Consider the following 17,542-nt stretch of genomic DNA (forward strand, 5'->3'; position numbering starts at 1 on the left):
AAGATTTTTGGTTCATTCTGCTTTGAAGTAAGGTGAAATCACCTCGACCCAAACGTTGCCAAAATTACATTTTTTCATGTAAAAACTGAAGATCGGTGTCATTCGAAAGCTACAGCATATGACGTCACGAGAAAAATAACTTTGGCTCAATCAGGTTCGTTGGGTGAGTGAAGTAGGTGATAAGTGTCATCCTCGAATTTTGACTCGTCTAGGTTATCTCGAGAAATTTTGTAACCATTTTTTTAAACGGTTTTTAGCCAAAGCAACATTTTCTGTGTAGCAACAACCACCAATTTAAAAAAAAAATTGGCTATTAATTACTACCGAAAAATTTCACTTTTATAGACATATCTCCCAGAAATTTTGGGCTACCAGCCTCATATAATATTGAGCTCAAACTGCGCGTCTTGACCATGGCTTTCAGGGGAAAAAAGTTTACAGAAATCAGTTTACATTTGGTGAAAATATTTCGAAAAGTCACAAACGTAACGCAACTAACCGCCGACTTCTTCGATCACACAAATCACACTTTGCAGGCTAAAAATTCCAATTCTTGTTGGCATGAAAGCACTGAATCTCCTGAGTATTAGAAAATTTATAGACTGGTTTGTTACCGCAAAACATAGCCAACACAGCTCACTTTATGCCTCAGAAATGACCAAATCTGTAACGCAACTAACCCTGGAGTTACCCATATATTATACAATTAGAGTGTGTTTGTTGATCAGCTGGTTAAGTTCAGCTGTGGCTGATTGGGCACAAGCTTATGGTGTAGTGCGTGTATTACCTCACATTTGAAAGAAATCAGTTCTGTAAATTTTTCGTCCCTTTGTTTCCAACGCACTTGGTGAATGTTTTTGTTTCTGAAGTACATTTATAAAATGATCAGGAGGCTCTGACGGTCATAAAACACTATGTGCTTTTTAGATAAATATATTTTTTTATTGATCCACCCTAGTTTGCAACAAAAGACAGCTCTACCAAACCTTTATCGATTTAGTTAATAAAATCAATATTGACAATGTGGAGTAATTAATTAAAGAAAAATGAAATGAAGACGAAAAAAAAAATTAGGCTACTTAACAGACACATCAATCTCCCGGTACATTTTTTTTTATAGCCATATCCAATTACAATGTCTGTTGGTTGGTTTGCCACTTCATTAATACGGCATACCATAAAATAGCACATTATAATGTTTGATACAGTTTGTTTTGTTTCACACATAATTTTGACACCACACACACCATATAAATACCGCAACTGTAACATTTCAAAGAACTGAAATAAAATCATAATTTTTACCATTTAATATTTAAAATGCGCATCTAGGCAGACACATCTTTTGGAAAGGCATGTATACCATACTCCATACACACATAAAATATTGAACTGCACGCCCAATAATGAAAGTCAAATGAAAATAGAAAAAATTCAACAAATTGATTGACGATTATTAAAGGGATCATTAAAGGATCAGTAAGCAATTTGTTTTCCAAATAGTTTTACAATATTAGGAACTCAGTCACTCCGGGAAGATTTACGACCATGGCATAAATAATGTGATGAGTGAAAATATTTTCAACTTAAACTGCAATTATTTTGAAAATAAAAAAAAAAATCTTCTGACCTTCTCAGGATACATAGAGATGCATACATAACAATAGCGTAATGGAATACCCGTTGCGTTGATTCTTCGATAGAGATATTTAAATTTACGATAGACCACTAAAGTGAAGGTTACTCGCATTTGTTTGGAACTTGGAACTGTTTTAACTTACTTAACACGGTCAAATTGTCAAAATATTTTACACAGTGAGAAGATAATGCGACATTCGATATGGTAACTTAAGAAGTTCTTGTTTGTATTAAAGATGACTATTGGAATGATATGCAATACAGAAAAGTCTTTATTTCACGGTTTGTATTGTAGTAATGTGAAATCAAATGTTTATGAACGTCGATGGCGGTTAAAAGATCTACTTGTGCATTTTCTTGTTGTAATTGTGTTTTGCCCGAGACCGGGTGGTAATTTTTTTTGTTTTTTTTTTTATGTTTGTAAGTCGGAGTCGAATATTAATGACGGAAAGCGCACCTCATCTTAGCGGCTTGCACTGAACACCGTAGATGTTCATTATGTTCTAGTTGCTCGCTGTCGCGAGAAATATAACATCGCGTTTTCAGGTCTTGTCAGCAAAACAAGAATTGTGATTTCAGGGCATCATTATTGAGTGCTCCATTGCAGCTATTTATTTGGAAATTTGTACAATATGCAAACATTCCAGACACACAATCACTACTTTTCGCATTTTCCTTTAGGGATTCTTTTGAAAAACAGCCCTCCGAAAGCGGACGCATTCTCCACTGGAATTTTTTATATTTTGGCCCTAGAAGCCAAAACCACTTTCAAAAAAATTCTTTTAAGCTTGTATGGAAAATGATTAAAAACCAAAAACATGCACTTCTCATATTTCATCGTACATGCTTGCAAACCCCCGTAAGACCATATTTGTTCTGAAACAACCAGAAATTACCTCAAGAAATTTCTGTAAGAAAAGTATAAGTTTTCAGTCTGTTTTGGTTGAGAACTTCAACTGCACATATCTCAGTGTGGATATTTTAAATCCAATAAGACAAGACCCTATTTGCCCGAAAATGTATTTTGGGCGAAAATTTGATCGGTGAACATTTTCAGTGTATTTTGGGCGAAAAGTTGATCGGTGAACTCTTTCAGTGTATTTTAGGCGAAAAATTGATCAGAATCATTTTCACTGTAATTTTTGCGAAAAGTTGATCAGAAACATTTTCAGCGTATTTTAGGCGAAAAGTTGATCGGTGAACATTTTCAGTGTATTTTGGGCGAAAAGTTGATTAGAAACATTTTCAGTGTATTTTGGGCAAAAATTTGATCAGTGAACACTATCAGTGTGGTTTCGACGAAAAGTTCATCAGAAACATTATATTTTGGACCATAATCAAAATAAAAAAAATTCAATACATTTTGGTCCAAAATCCGCCAAAATCAATATAAGAAAATTGTCAGTGCATTTTGGTCCAAAATCAAAAGTGTTAGATTTGAGTCCTTTTTTGGCTGAGAACGTCAACTGCACATATCTCAGTGTCGATGAATTTTAAATCCAATAAGACTCTATTTGCTACTTGAAGTACGTTCAATCACCTTTCTAACTGATCATATTGATTTTGACACAGTGTCGTGGGGGTGTATCAAAATCAATATAAGAAAATTTTCAGTTTAGAAACATTGATTATTAATACAACGAAATCAACCGAATTGATTATTGTATTATGAGATAAAAATTTTTCACAATGTGCTCTATAGATTCCACTGGAAACTTTCCAGTGTGAGTCCAACTGTATAGCTCCGGCATTGCAAAAAATAAATTTTGACTCGTGAAGAACGCATTTAGGTTTTTGTGTCCTAGAATACTTAATACAAGAATACAAAATTTAATTATAAGCGTTCAGAAAAATAGGAATACTTTTTGCATCTCTCATAATATTAATTATTGTCATTTTGAAAATATGAAATAAAGTGAAAAAAATAATGGGCAATGACAAAAACTTTTTCAAGTTGCGCCCAAAAGTCTAAAGACGGCACTGGAAATTAGTATTAATTTAAAAAGTCGCAGCGATAAGGGAGGCGTTACGAAGATATCTGAAAATGCGTTCTGGCGTGTTGCATTTAATGCAAACAGGGACATGCTTAGCTCGTTTTAATTAAGTCATTGAAAGGCTACGTAAGACATTCAAGCTCTGGTATGATAACAGTTTTTGAATACTACACATTCTTTCAGATGAAAGAGGAGCACCACATACAAATAGAATACCTTTCACGGTTATTTCCACTGGAGATTGTCCAAGTCACTTCAAGTTGAAGGAATTATAAGAAATTACGAAAATATTAAAATAATGATCTAAAAAATCGATTCCTTGGTCCATTCCCGCAGCTCGCAGGGGTTCACCCAAAAAATTATTTTCAGCACAGCTGAACATTTTTTTTGAAGCGGGACAAGTACAGATGTGTAACGTAGCAGTATAGACTTACAGCTAAAATGCATTTATATTCAGCTGAGCAGGGCATCATTCTCATCTATATTGTACATATTATAGCTCAATAGACAATAGTACTGTTCAACTACCACGAAAAATGTACTGCTACATTGTACAAATTCGGGACAAGTACAATTGTTAACATAGCAGTACAATGTACATCTTAGCTGCACTTAGTGTGGTCAGTATGTAAAATGTACATAAATATATGCGAAACATAATATTCTGCTGTCTTGTAAAATAGTTCTGAACAGCGAACACCATCAAAAAAAAAATCCGTGTTATAATGGTCCTGAAAATTCTTTGCTACACATGCAAGTAGTATACAATGACTCTGTTGTTTATAAATATAAGGTTTCTATATAATATACGCGAGACAGTGGCACTCAATTATGCAGATTTATCTATCCGTTTTTCAAATGTGCACAAAATGATAAAATTAATTTTTTTTTCGCAATTCCGGTCCATAATCATCACCTTTCCATGCATCCATTTAATGTCGTTTTGAAGGTATTTTTTCACAGTGCGTTTTTGATTATTTTTTTCGCACTTGGACTTTTTCACATTTTTTTCGCACGCTACATAGCTTAGTACCTTTAAGAAAGACTAAATTTTATAAATAAAAACTTTGCACAGACCAGGATTTGAACATCCAACACCAAAATTCTTCCAAACACCAAGCAACGACCATAGCCATTCGGCTACAGAGTCACACAATTATACAGAACGTATTGTTGAAGCGTACATACTAAGCATTGACTACTTGATTTTATTTAGCGCGTCTCTATACATCAAAATACAATGTGTATATAGTGCAGGTTGCTTCGTTCAAATGAATTCATGTTTGCATGTGAATGTTTGGTGAAATTTTGGTAATATTTTGCATTGGAAAGGTGATTATGGCCCGAAATTGCGAAAAACGTTGTCGTCGGATCGACAATCGACATCTAGTGCGAAAAAATACCTTCATACCTACCTTGGTAGATAAATAACTAAATTGTGCGGGCTACCAAGTAAGACAATTGGAAATTTCTCACTTTCGTCCATATTCCCTTTTCAGCGATCATTAAGGAAATCACAACATTTCTCTCATCGTCCTCGAATACAGGTTAAAAATCGAAATCGTATATTTAAATCGTTCGGCAATTAATTTATCAATCTTGTTGCGGTAATTTTCTTTGATATTCCCTTCATTTCCCTACAAGCGATGAACAAAAATTTTCTATTTTTACTGTAAAAACCCTCTAAAAACTTCATCGAACATATTGAATGTGTTTCCGTAATCATTAATCATTAATTATTTTTTTTCTATTACGAAAACCACCTAAACGAAAAAAATGTACCCACCGATGTTTATAATGAAAACCATGTAAAAGAATGAAACAGTCGAAATGAATGATTTGGTTAGTCGGTCTCTTTGTTGGGTAAAAAAATTAAAATGAAAAAAAAAAATCATGTGAAAAAAATACGATCTTGATGCTACCGAAATTTTTAATGTGCGCATAAAACACTTCTGAATGACTTTTGCACCTCTAAGATTTATTAACATACTTCATAAGGTTGGTTTTTACTAGCGGAAATTTGTTTTTTTTAGATTTCACTGCTGACATCAGATGTTTTGTAAAGTTAAATGATCACTACAAAAAATACATTTTTTTTTGTAAATGGCAAGCGTATCACAGTAACAGTCACTAAATCTGTTACTTCTGTTGTTTAAACATTTCTTGGAGTTTTGATGCAAAATGTTGCACCTCATTAGTTGTTATGTGATCATTGCCAATTGGCTCGTGCTTTCCCTCTTGCTCAACGTTGATATCAGATGACTGGCCGCTTGAGTTTCTGTAAATCATACAATTTACCTCCGCGTTATTTTGCATATCTTTTTATCCGACGGAAAATGTATTATCATCGAATGGACAGCTTAACCCTTTCAGTATACATGAAGTTTTTTCAAATCAATCTGTATTCGTTTCGTTGAATAATAGTCACATGATACATGCGTCGAAACCCTTACCTCTTTACTAGTCATTAAATTGGAAATACAACACACCTCCTCAATTGAATGATCCAGGTCACGTCCTTAACTATCATTAATTTCCAAGTTTACTTTATTTCAAGATTCCAAAACCATGATTCCGTTCAAATAATCTCAATTCATGTTCTTAGCATCTCCTTCAATATTATCAACGTAAAGTTACATGCGTGTACGTTTCCGGTCAAGTGAAATAAATTAGTGCGAAAGGAGCCACTTTTGAGGAGCTTTATAATAACACCATTAGTTAGACGTGAGTCACATTCCTTATTGTTTTCAAATATTTGAAAAAAAAAACGTTTCTAGAGAAAAAAAACTATCAAGTTTCCGTTATATGGGCCCATAACCTGTCGGATTTGTAAAATTCAGGGAACAATAATGAATCGAACAAATGAATTTTTAGCGAATTTATTTTAACGTCCAAATTGAGTGACTAATATCACAGCACTGCTCAATGATTCACAGAAGGCTATCGCCTTAACACTACCTGTGATGTCGCACATAAATCACAATTTCATAACATGAACTTAACTCTAAACCTTTTCATTCGATTCTTATCTTGTCTTTATACAAACATAGAGACAAGTGTCAAACTTGGAGGCTTTAGTGATAATAGCTACCCTTTTGGATCATGTGTATTGTATGTTTAAACTCATACGACGAGACAAGTCATCTATATTTACAAAATAAACGCACAGCCTACCAAGGCTGTATACTTTGGGGAGGTCACGCAGATGCAGATACGCGGGTTACACACCACGTTTCATACCATAGAGTTATACTCTATGTTTCATACAAAAAAATTCACCACGCCATACAAATTCAATTTTGGTGAATTTATTTGAAAAGGTGTGTTCCCGCCTATCTAATAAAATGACGATCTGCGTGACCTCTCCAAAGTATACAGCCTTGGTGCCTACTGTTATATCATCAGCCTCCAAAATTGTCTTTGTTTATGCTAGGAGCAGTGCTGTGCTAATACATATAAAATAAATGAAGAATTTAATCTCAAGTTGTTCAAGGAAAACTCACCTAGAACATAGGCTTATTCTTAATGGAAAGCGTTGTAGCAAGAAATTTCATAACGTTATACAGGTGAAATTTGTTACCACCTACATCAAAAGAAGTAATAGATTCGATAATTACACTGGTGAAACGCTTAACGTCTGTTACACTGTTTCAAGTTATATCTTCGTTCCTAAATCAGATTATGTTTCTAAACATTAGAATAGTAGCTTTGCATGTATCCAAAGTATAATGCTGTTATACTAATCGTAAATTGTCGAATCTATTAATAAATTATCATCGCACCTCAACGTTTAAAGGGACGCCTTGTTATAAAAATTGAAGACAGCCAAAACAAAAATCTGTTTACATTTTATTATACGTTGTCGGATTTCGGTAATTAACGCGAAATTAACTGGTAAATAATTTGTTACGCGAATTTATGCAGACGTTGTGGCAAATTATCACTTCTCGTTTTTTATATACGGATTTATATGAGTTAAGTACAGAGCGATGGTGCGTGTGGTCTGATTTTGCGGCAACTTTAAAATGATATTCTTAGAAAGAAAGACAGAGCAACAAAAAAAGAAATGATCATTTATGTAGTTTAGGCGAAAGTGAAATGAGGTGAAAATGTTTCGTTTCGCCGACAATTTATTTTCTGAAAATTTGTAATTGATAGAGGATATCTTAAGAGACTGCACCTGTTTGCTTATCATTTAATTTTTTATTCTCGCTAGTAATTTAACCAACTGTAAGAATGCATGTTTGACATAACATTTTGAAAAGATTAATTAGAAAAAACGAAGAAAAAAAGAATTAAACTTTACATATACATGCTACACCATAAAAGATGTAGGTATGCATGCACCATATTTGTCCGTTAAGATAAAAACATTAATCAACAAAGAAGTCAGAAAAAAAATTGTGAATGAAAAATTCCAATCTTAAATTAAATTTTGTTACGACAAGTTAAAAGTCATCACCTCAATATATATGTATAAACTCCTCTCCGATCAAAATCAGTGGCCAAAAATTTTTATCTCTATTTTCTGTTATACACAACCATAGTCGATTGGTATGCTCTTAACAATAGACTTTTTTTTCCATATTATTTAGCCTCAAAATAATCAACCAAAAAAAAAAACGTTGAATAAAAATGCCTCCGTGAATAATTTCCAATCAGCTACTGTGCATTGATTGTTGCTTATTTTGTTATTTTAAAATTTAAATTGTAGTCATTTGTTTGGAGGCCTTTCCCAAAGTCATTGTGTGTACATCACATTATATATATATATAACTCGTACGGACAGCACTAAACATTGGTAAAATTATATAAAAAGATTGTACAACAACAACAAAAACCACATTTAATGTCAAGGAGGAGATAATAGAGCGACGACCATTTTGAATTATATTTTTTTGAGCCGAAAATAGAATGAGTAATATACCAATTAAACATGGATTCTTGCTTGGAAATGGGAAACACATAAACATTGAATAAACTAAACGTTGCCTGCGTACAATATACGCTGTACATACACGAGAAACTAACAGTAAAATAATGTCGCCGATTATTTTTGCTTAGAGCTTTATTATTTCGATTTTCCTATTAATTTACCCCTAAATTATAAGGAACTAACGTAAATGATCGTAAACGTTCGATTAGAGAATCCACAACTCTTTCAATTGTAAAGTTCTACTTCGACCAAAATCTTTATTGTTGATGACGGTTTATGCTTCGAAACCGGATAAAACATTTTTATGCGAGATATGTGAAAATAGTTTATAATTTAGGATGAAACATTTTTTGAGTGATCCGAGCCAAGAATTGATTTTACCTAGCGCAACGACCAAAGCTTCTATACTTACTCAAATATCTTTCATCCATAACAAGAGGATAGCGTCCAGATAATCTTTGACGTGGCTCACCTGATGGTCACTTCATTAATGATCCCAACTTGTCAATAAATTTCTTTGTTTCTGGTCCCATGCAACCTAATGATCCAAAAGCAAGGGGGGTAAATAAATAGTTTTCTTTAAGACGCATATAATGATTATGCTTAAATCTCTCCGCTTTATCTGCAATATACCCTGCTTTCTTAGAGGATTCACCGATGTATGAAGGAGCCAAAGTATCACGTATTGTTACATCCCATAAAAGTGATTTTCCATTACTCCACGGAACTATTGTCATACCATCAGGTCTTTTACCGTCGTCTCTAGAAATACCAGGTTGCAATTTAATTATCGAGGCTTTTACTTCGTTTCAAAGACAGCATTATCTAAGTTTGAAGCTTTTTTTGTCGTCGCTATCGTTGACAGATGATGTAGCTGCCTATAGCTATATATGAAATGAAAATATCTTCTGAGAAGTTTTGCAACACTACCAAGATCGTAAAAAGTCCCATGGTAGCATCATAAATGACGTCCTTATTTTTTCCGCGTTTTTTTATCCTCATCTGCAATATTTTATGAACTTTTTTGTATGTAGTGTCTGTTTCCATATATACGAGGGGTTTTCCAAACGCAGACGTCATTTTTCTACGTTTTCCCGATATATTTCGTTAAATGATCGAGAAGTCTACTTCAACCGGATGTTTAAAAGACTATCGTCATGTTCAGCGAAATAGCAGGCACCATCAACGATGTTCGTTGAACGGGAACCATCTTGCCAATTATAGAAGGATCCTTTTAATTATAAAAGAACCTTGAATAAAATCATGTGTATATTTGATTTGATTTCATTGAAAAGCGATTACGTGGTCATTCAACAAAATAAAGTGATAAAAACGAAATAAAAATCAAATTAAATTTAAATAATTACAGAAAACCCTGTTTTTCGATTAAAAACTATCGAGGTCATTTGATTGAAGAATAGATGTGAAAAAAGCCATTGTAATTGTGGATGTTATGTAGGTATAATACTAAACAAAACGTAAAGTAACAGTACACACAGTACGTACAATTTAGAGAGTTTGCGCAAATGACGTAAAAGTGAAAAGTCATTCTGTAAATCCCAACTTATATAGCAGGTGGCTATAGCGTATAAGTCAGGTGGTTATAAGTCATAAGTTATGCCGAGGGTGAGGGTGTCATCTTTTGTTTTTTGATTGACCTCAATTATACGATTCATGTTGGAGATCTTTGCGATACCACCGAAAGATGATGTTTCTTATTCTGTTTACAGCTCTTCCCATCGCTTCAACCTCTTCATTTCTACAGAAGTTTTAAGGATTTTTTTTTCAGCAAATATGGCAACTGTTTTGATACCTACCATAAACAAAAACAATTATGAGTTTTACGTGCCAACCTAATTTTCTAGCGTAAAAATGTTGTTGCGACTCAACAAGAAGTGCTCCAAAACAGCGACAGAAGTTTGGGATCAAGTTTCCGGAACAGTGATTTGTTCTGTGTTATCTGTTTTTCACTAGTTTTTCAATCATATCTCTGGATGGTTTCGCTCTAAAGTAGTTTGCGATAATGAAAGGTATTGTCGAGCACGAGACGAATCAGAATATTTCAGTTTTACGAAAATCTGGTTGGCCGATCAGTAGGTATTTGCCAGAATGCAAGCAAAACAGCGTGTTTTCACTAGTTTTTGAAACATATCTCTGGATGTTTTCACTCAATAAATGGTGTGCGATATTTCAAATGAAAGTTATTGACGAGACGATACAAAATATTATTTTTTCAGAAAATTGGGTTTGAACATACAACAGCAGCTAATGGCGAGAAAGCAAGAAAAACTGAAAACTTTTCTAATTTTCATGTTTTCCCGCACCTCCCTCAGATGTGTCACATCGTGTGACAAAAACTACCACTTTCGCAACGTGTTGCATACAACGTTTTCGGCAACCAGCTGCGAAAAATGAACTTTTGAAATGCAAAACATAACTCTGCCTTTGACATACATTCTACTGTATGAACGAAATATGGTATGAACATTATCGCATTAAATTAAAATCTAATAATGAGTTCAGCTTAGTGAGACAAGGGACTTGCAATGGGTTTTATCGCACTAGTGCTATAAAAGCCATGATGTCGACACGACGATTATCTTGAGTATTCGATATATTGGGGTATATTATCGCACTAGATGTGAGATTGACAATCCGAGGCAAAGCCTCTATTATAAGCAGCGACTTATGACTTAAAGACCGGACTTATAACTTACAAGACGACACTTACACGTCATTTGCGCAAACTGTCTATACAACAAGAGTCTTTTTAAGACTTTTCCACAATACATAACAAATAATAATTCCATTCGAAAACCTATTGACATGAATTGCATAAATTCTGTAAGAAAAATGTTATAATGTAATCAAAGACAATACCGAATTTGTTATTTCCTAAAAACGGCTAAAAAAAGCAGCACATAACATTGTTCAAGGCATTTTCAAAAACATTATAATTTTTTTGTGCTAACGTTATTGGTCGAATTGGATATGCTTCTAGAGTTAACAGCGAAAAATAGAAAAAAAAAATAATCCAAAATTCGTTGCACAACGTGCTGAGCATTAAAATTAGGATTTTTCGGTAAAGCGTTTTATATAATTGTTTGTTGTTTTTTTGTACGTCTTGTTTGACATAATTTTCATTTAGAGATGGTTTGTTTAGTGCTCTAGACAAGTTTTTACAACGAAAAATTCGACCATCACAGAAACATTATTCTTTTCTCTCTCCTTTGCTTCAAAAGAAATCCAGTACGAAGCTGGCTTCTTTACCTTCTTTACCTCATTGTCATCATAACAAGACACGGATTTTAACGGAGATACCCAAAATGTTTTCAAACATTTTTTGAAAAATTACTAATAAATATGTCACAGCTGGATAGGATTTTCGATTTTATGTTGATTTTATGATGTGTGACTTAATTCCTGCAGCTAAATGATGCAGAGCTACACATGTGACGATTGGGTGGTGGTCGTAAAGTTTGTTGTTTGATTTATTTCAGATAACTATCCAATGATGGCAAATATTTCTTTTCAAATGGATGAATGATGGTCTCCTACAACATATAATCAAGTGTATCAGGTTTTGTATACTTTTTTTTTGAAAACGAGTTCCGTACCACGATGTTGTAAGGTTTAAATTATGCGATCAGTATGTCTCTGTTGAAAATTTCATCGTTTGTCGAAGAAAGTTTAGTGAATATGTTCCATGTCCGTAGATAATTACGAGTTCAGTTAATTTTTCTCTAGTTTTCGGCAATTTACCTTTATGATTTTCTCTTCAATTATATAGAAGTTTACCTCATTTTCGTCCCCAAAGAATGAAAATATATTTTTCGCACTTATATGCGTTTCGCTTTTGGGAAAACATTTTCCAATATTTGAGAACTGCAGCATTTTTTACTCTATTGACTTTGTACAATAATTTCCAACAAAACCGATCTTCTATCAATTTTCTTGAATTTCCCCACAATTTACTAGATTTTCCTTAATTTTCGCTTATTTTCCTTATTGGGAAAATTTGGAAAAATGTTTTCCCAAAAATAGTCCCTGGTCAGTAACAGGTCAGACCAACCTGATTCAACCTGACCTGACCTCTTGACCTGAAACCAGTCACAATCACATAACTTCGAAGAAACTTTTAAAATTCTACTGTAGCATTTAATGCTGCAGGGGAAACTTTTCATATGTTCTTTATTCGGTTAATTTGGCTAAATCATTAACATTCTATAGCTAAACAACGATTCAATAGTTTTTCATGTCTTATGCCCATGGGCATAAATTTCGGAATTTTTCTCGTGATTTAGGCTCTTAGCATGAAGAGTAGTGTATCTGTGGCGGACGGTTGATTTTAGGTATTTTTCATATCAGATCAGGTTTAGAAACTACCAGAACCTGAACCTGTCATGAATCTCTAAGGTTGTTCTTTTCTTGACCTGACCTTAACTGAATCTGTAATATATTTTAGCTCGGTCACAGGTATTTTTTACATCAAATCAGTTGTCTATAGTAATAAAATTTGGCGATTTGTACACTCATCTCAAAATACTTAGCAATATTCATGCGACTCTATTTTTTCCTAGGTACCACACATTGTTTGTGTGATTGACTCAGATTTTCTGCTGGAATGTTGGAATTTAGGAAAAACGGAAATTAATTTCTTGATAACTTTTTTGAGTTGGAAAATGTTTTTTATTTAAGATTAAGTTGAATATGAAAGATTTTACAATTTAAAGGTAGAAAATTTCGCCGAGGTTTTTCGATTCAGGTATTGTACCTAATATCGAAACAACATTTTTTGCCTATCCCCCCCGGAAAGTGAGAATAACACGTATGTTTACCCCCTACGGAAAGCATGTATATCAGGTAGGGATATTTTGAGTGTTTGTGTCCATTCGGGAAAGTTCTTTTCTTACCTAGGGAGGGAAAGTTCATTCCCTCCCTAGTGATGGAATGAATACCTGCTAACACAAATATTGTTCATAAAATCACGATGAAATAATTTGTGTTACGGTTTTTGTTGTTTTAATGTTTTTCACTACAAATTTTGCAATTATTATTCATCTAATTGAACGTTATAGTGACAAAAGCAAAAACAAAATCAAAATAAAACTGAAGATGGTAGTCGGCCATTTTAACTTGTAAAATTCTTATGGCGAGCATATTGGTTAAACACACAAAATTTGTCATTTATTTCATCACTTTATTTTCCAATACCATTTCAACACTCTTGCTATTACACTAAACACTGCAAAATTTGTATTAAATATCACTAAAACAACAAAACTATTCCACAAATTACATAGCCTGATGTGACATTATGGGATCAAAATTGTAGCAGAAGTGTGAGTCTACTTTATCATTAAACGTTTCAAAACGCGGTTAACATTCAAATATGCAAATTGTATATTTAAAATTAAAGTGCAAGTAATTAAATGAATCTGTAATTGTGTCCTAAGGGGGTAAACATACTTGTTATGCTCACTTTCCGGGGGGGATAGGCAAAAAAATAACTTTCATTGTGTGCAGCGAAAAGTATGCATATCATTCAGGATCAATTTTGTTCACTCGCGAACTCACTTGTGTGTGTTTAAGCGCCTCGGTTTGAAAACTGTTATTTTGACACGGGTAGTTGCATACCTCGCCTTCGGCTCGGATATGCAAACTCTACCCTTGTCAAAATAACAGTTTTCAAACCTTGGCGCTTAAACACACACTCGTTAGTTCGGCTCGTATCACAAAATTGATCCCTCATGATATGCATACTTTTCGCCGCACATAATGAAATATACTATTCCTTTTTGTATAGCTACACTTATTCGTTGAATTACGTAAGATGTTGAGCGCTTTTCGTTTGTTACATCGGCAATTTTACTCCCTATTTTCTTTATCAAATTCATGGCAAGTTTTCCGAAAATTCCAGAAGTTTCTGAGGCGACCGGCACGAAAACAAATTGATTTGATAGTTCGGAATAGTGATTGATTTTGACAACTTCTGCTTTCTTGGCTGCATGTCCTGCATGTTTCGATGTTGAGCTCAAATATGATGGAGCGAAGGTATAATCACGTATAATCCCAGAGCAATGATTTGCCCTTTGCCCAAGTTATTAGAGTTAATCCGTCTGGCTTCTTCCCATCTGGTCTAGAGCAACCAGATTAGGTGGTTCCATAATTGCAGGTACTTCAGCTGATCGTAGCGATCTTTGAAGGATATTATTCACTGTCGCATGTCTGACTTTTGTACCTTTGGATTTTGAACAAGATAGCCCATGTCGTCCGAATTCGTCAACTTTTTCTCCACAGATGCACTTATGAGGCTGGACAATGGTCGTACCAAGACGAAATGACATTGCGATTCTGAATTCGTCATTAGACAAATGTGTTCCCAATTGTGGCGATGGTAATACTTGAAGCCAAGCGCCGGTTTCTGTTATAGAATTAGCCAAGAATCTTGCTTTGTCTACTGTTTTCTCGAAAGATGTGCTCAAGGAATCGATTTTGTTTTTGATTGCGTCCGATTCCCAGATTTTTTGAAAACGTCGTAATCCTCATCTGGCAATTCACCAAACTCTTCACACCAAAGTCCTTCTGCTTCAGATTTAGGAGGATCAGTCTGTCGGTATTCTTCAGATAACAGATCATCCACCAAATCAGAAACTTGGTAAATTGATGAGAGAAAGTATGGTAAAGCTATTTCGGTTGCGTGCCTGATTCCAACAGAGTTGGATCGGTTATCCGAAAAACCGAAAATTTCGGTTCGGATAGAACCGAACCGAGAATTTCGGTTCGGATTGAACCGAACCGAGAATTTCGGTTCGGATTGAACCGAACCGAAAACTTTGGTTTTGTCGAAAAACAATATGAAATGAAGGCAGACTCGTCAAAATTGATTGATTTCATTATGAACTAACCAAAAAGAAGTAAATGGAGCAATTGCATGATACTTTTATTGAGAATTGAAAATCTCATAAGTTTTTGTAAAATTCGTTTTCTCACAAAAATCGCATGCAATTGCTCCATTTACTTCTTTTTGTTTAGTTCATAATGAAATCAATCAATTTTGACGAGTCTGCCTTCATTTCATATTGTTTTACGACAAAACCAAAGTATTCGGTTCGGTTCAAACCGAGCAGGGATTCCAATGATTCTTCCAAAACATCGTCATAGCGTCATAGCCATTCATGAAGGAAGAAGTATAAAAGTATTATAGCAGAAGCATGTCTTTCTTCGCTAAGATAAGGTACTCACTCCTGCCTATAATATTGCTGATATCGAAGAACTTCAAAAAAACCGTTCAATCCTCCAACAGATTTTTTTTCGCAGTAAGGAATGCGATGACAAACATTTTCCAAATAATATCGCATCTGAAGTGCCGGCCGGTTATAATTACTTTCGACCGACACTCTTTAAAAGCGAGCACACTTCAAAAGACTTTTTTTCTGCCTTCACAGCTCTGACTTAATTATTATTACTTTTTTTGATGTTCTTCGAATTAATTGACATTCAAATGTCCTCAAGTAGATCGAAAACGATGAATTAAAAATTTAATTAGAAAATGCTTTTGAGATGATAATGCACAAAAATGGATGGTATCCATTGGTCGTCGGAACAGGTAAGTTGTTTTTTTTCTATTTTTCAATTGAATGGCCTACCGTCTGATCGATTTCAGTTCTGTTTGTTATTTGTTAAGTCATTCGGCTTATAGCTACCGAATTTTTCATTTAATTCCTTCCACACATACCCTACATTCCAATGATAAATAGGCTGATGTGTGCATACATAAGAGCATGCTATAACATTATGTGTTCGTTTTTATTTTGATATGATCGGCTTAATAGAAATCGACTGGAAATATCCATCCGAAAAATACTTTTGCACCTTAAACGAATATTTTAATTATAAAACTAATTTCTTAGGAAATTCTTTTCTATTGTACTAGCCGGCGAGTTATTGTTATTTATTGTGATGAGCCCGCCAGCGGATGTAGAAGCACTAAGATGATGTTGGGCGCATCTATTGATTATATCGACCCCATGCTGTGAGCCTACGTTCCTTACACGTTTTTTTTTCGCTCAACTTTTTTTTCTCTTTATTATTTTCCTAACAAAAAGTCTTGGATGAAAAACTACAATTTCATTATTGATTGACTTTAATTGAGCAAATTTTTTTAATGAAGTGCGTATGTGTACAATGTATGATGAATAGAGTACAATTTGTAAGTTATGTATAAGCTACGTGAGCGTCGAAGAGTATTTTACGCCACGATAAAAATGAATGAAATATTTTTTGAAAAGTTTTTTTTTTCTGTGTCGGTAGCTATTATTGTTGTGTGCCGGTTGTATGTTATGGTTTGTCTGAGAAAACAGTAATTACTTTTAGATGTTTACTGTAAAAAGCTCTATGGGCTTTTTGAAACGTGAGAAGATACAAAAGGCACGTTTACTATACACATGTATCACACGCCATATATTGAAAATTCATTTGAAATTTCGATAATTTTTTTTGGGTTGTTGAAATGTTTTTTCTTTATTTTTATATATTTTTAATCTATACGAGAAACAATTCGTGGGAATGTGTAACGTTGATCTTTCGAAAATCTTATTCGAAATAATTTTTATTTTAATTTTTTATTGTAAATTTGATTATTTTTTTTTAAATACACATATAATAGATGATAATAATAATAACAATAATAATAGCCACACATTCGGATTTAGTTTTGGTAATAGCCCAGTCATGCATTTCAAAATAATAATATCGAAAACAAAAGTTATATCAAAATCGACATTTTTGTAAGGTATAATGCAAAATAAAAGAAAGGCTCCCATTTAAAATAATGTCCAATTTAAGTGGAAACGAAAGTTTTTCTACAACAATTTAGCTATTTTATGTTTTGCAATTAAAATTTTGCCTTAATGGGACACTAACTGTATACCCAGTTTTTTGTGTGTGGAAACTAAAATCTGAAAGAGTACAA

At 33.8% G+C, this 17,542-nt stretch overlaps 1 long non-coding RNA gene across 1 annotated transcript; it reads right to left on the reverse strand.

Moving 5' to 3' along the window:
* Positions 1 to 608: 608 nt before the first annotated feature.
* Positions 609 to 13,055, reverse strand: LOC119085365. Its single transcript, XR_005089287.1, has 3 exons — positions 13,043 to 13,055; positions 11,839 to 11,841; positions 609 to 675 (listed from the first exon to the last, which is right to left on the reverse strand). It is a non-coding gene; the product is annotated as an uncharacterized LOC119085365 (long non-coding RNA).
* Between the last annotated feature and the right edge of the window lie 4,487 nt (positions 13,056 to 17,542).

Source organism: Bradysia coprophila, unplaced genomic scaffold, assembly GCF_014529535.1.
Source record: "Bradysia coprophila strain Holo2 unplaced genomic scaffold, BU_Bcop_v1 contig_94, whole genome shotgun sequence".
Lineage (NCBI taxonomy): Eukaryota > Metazoa > Arthropoda > Insecta > Diptera > Sciaridae > Bradysia > Bradysia coprophila.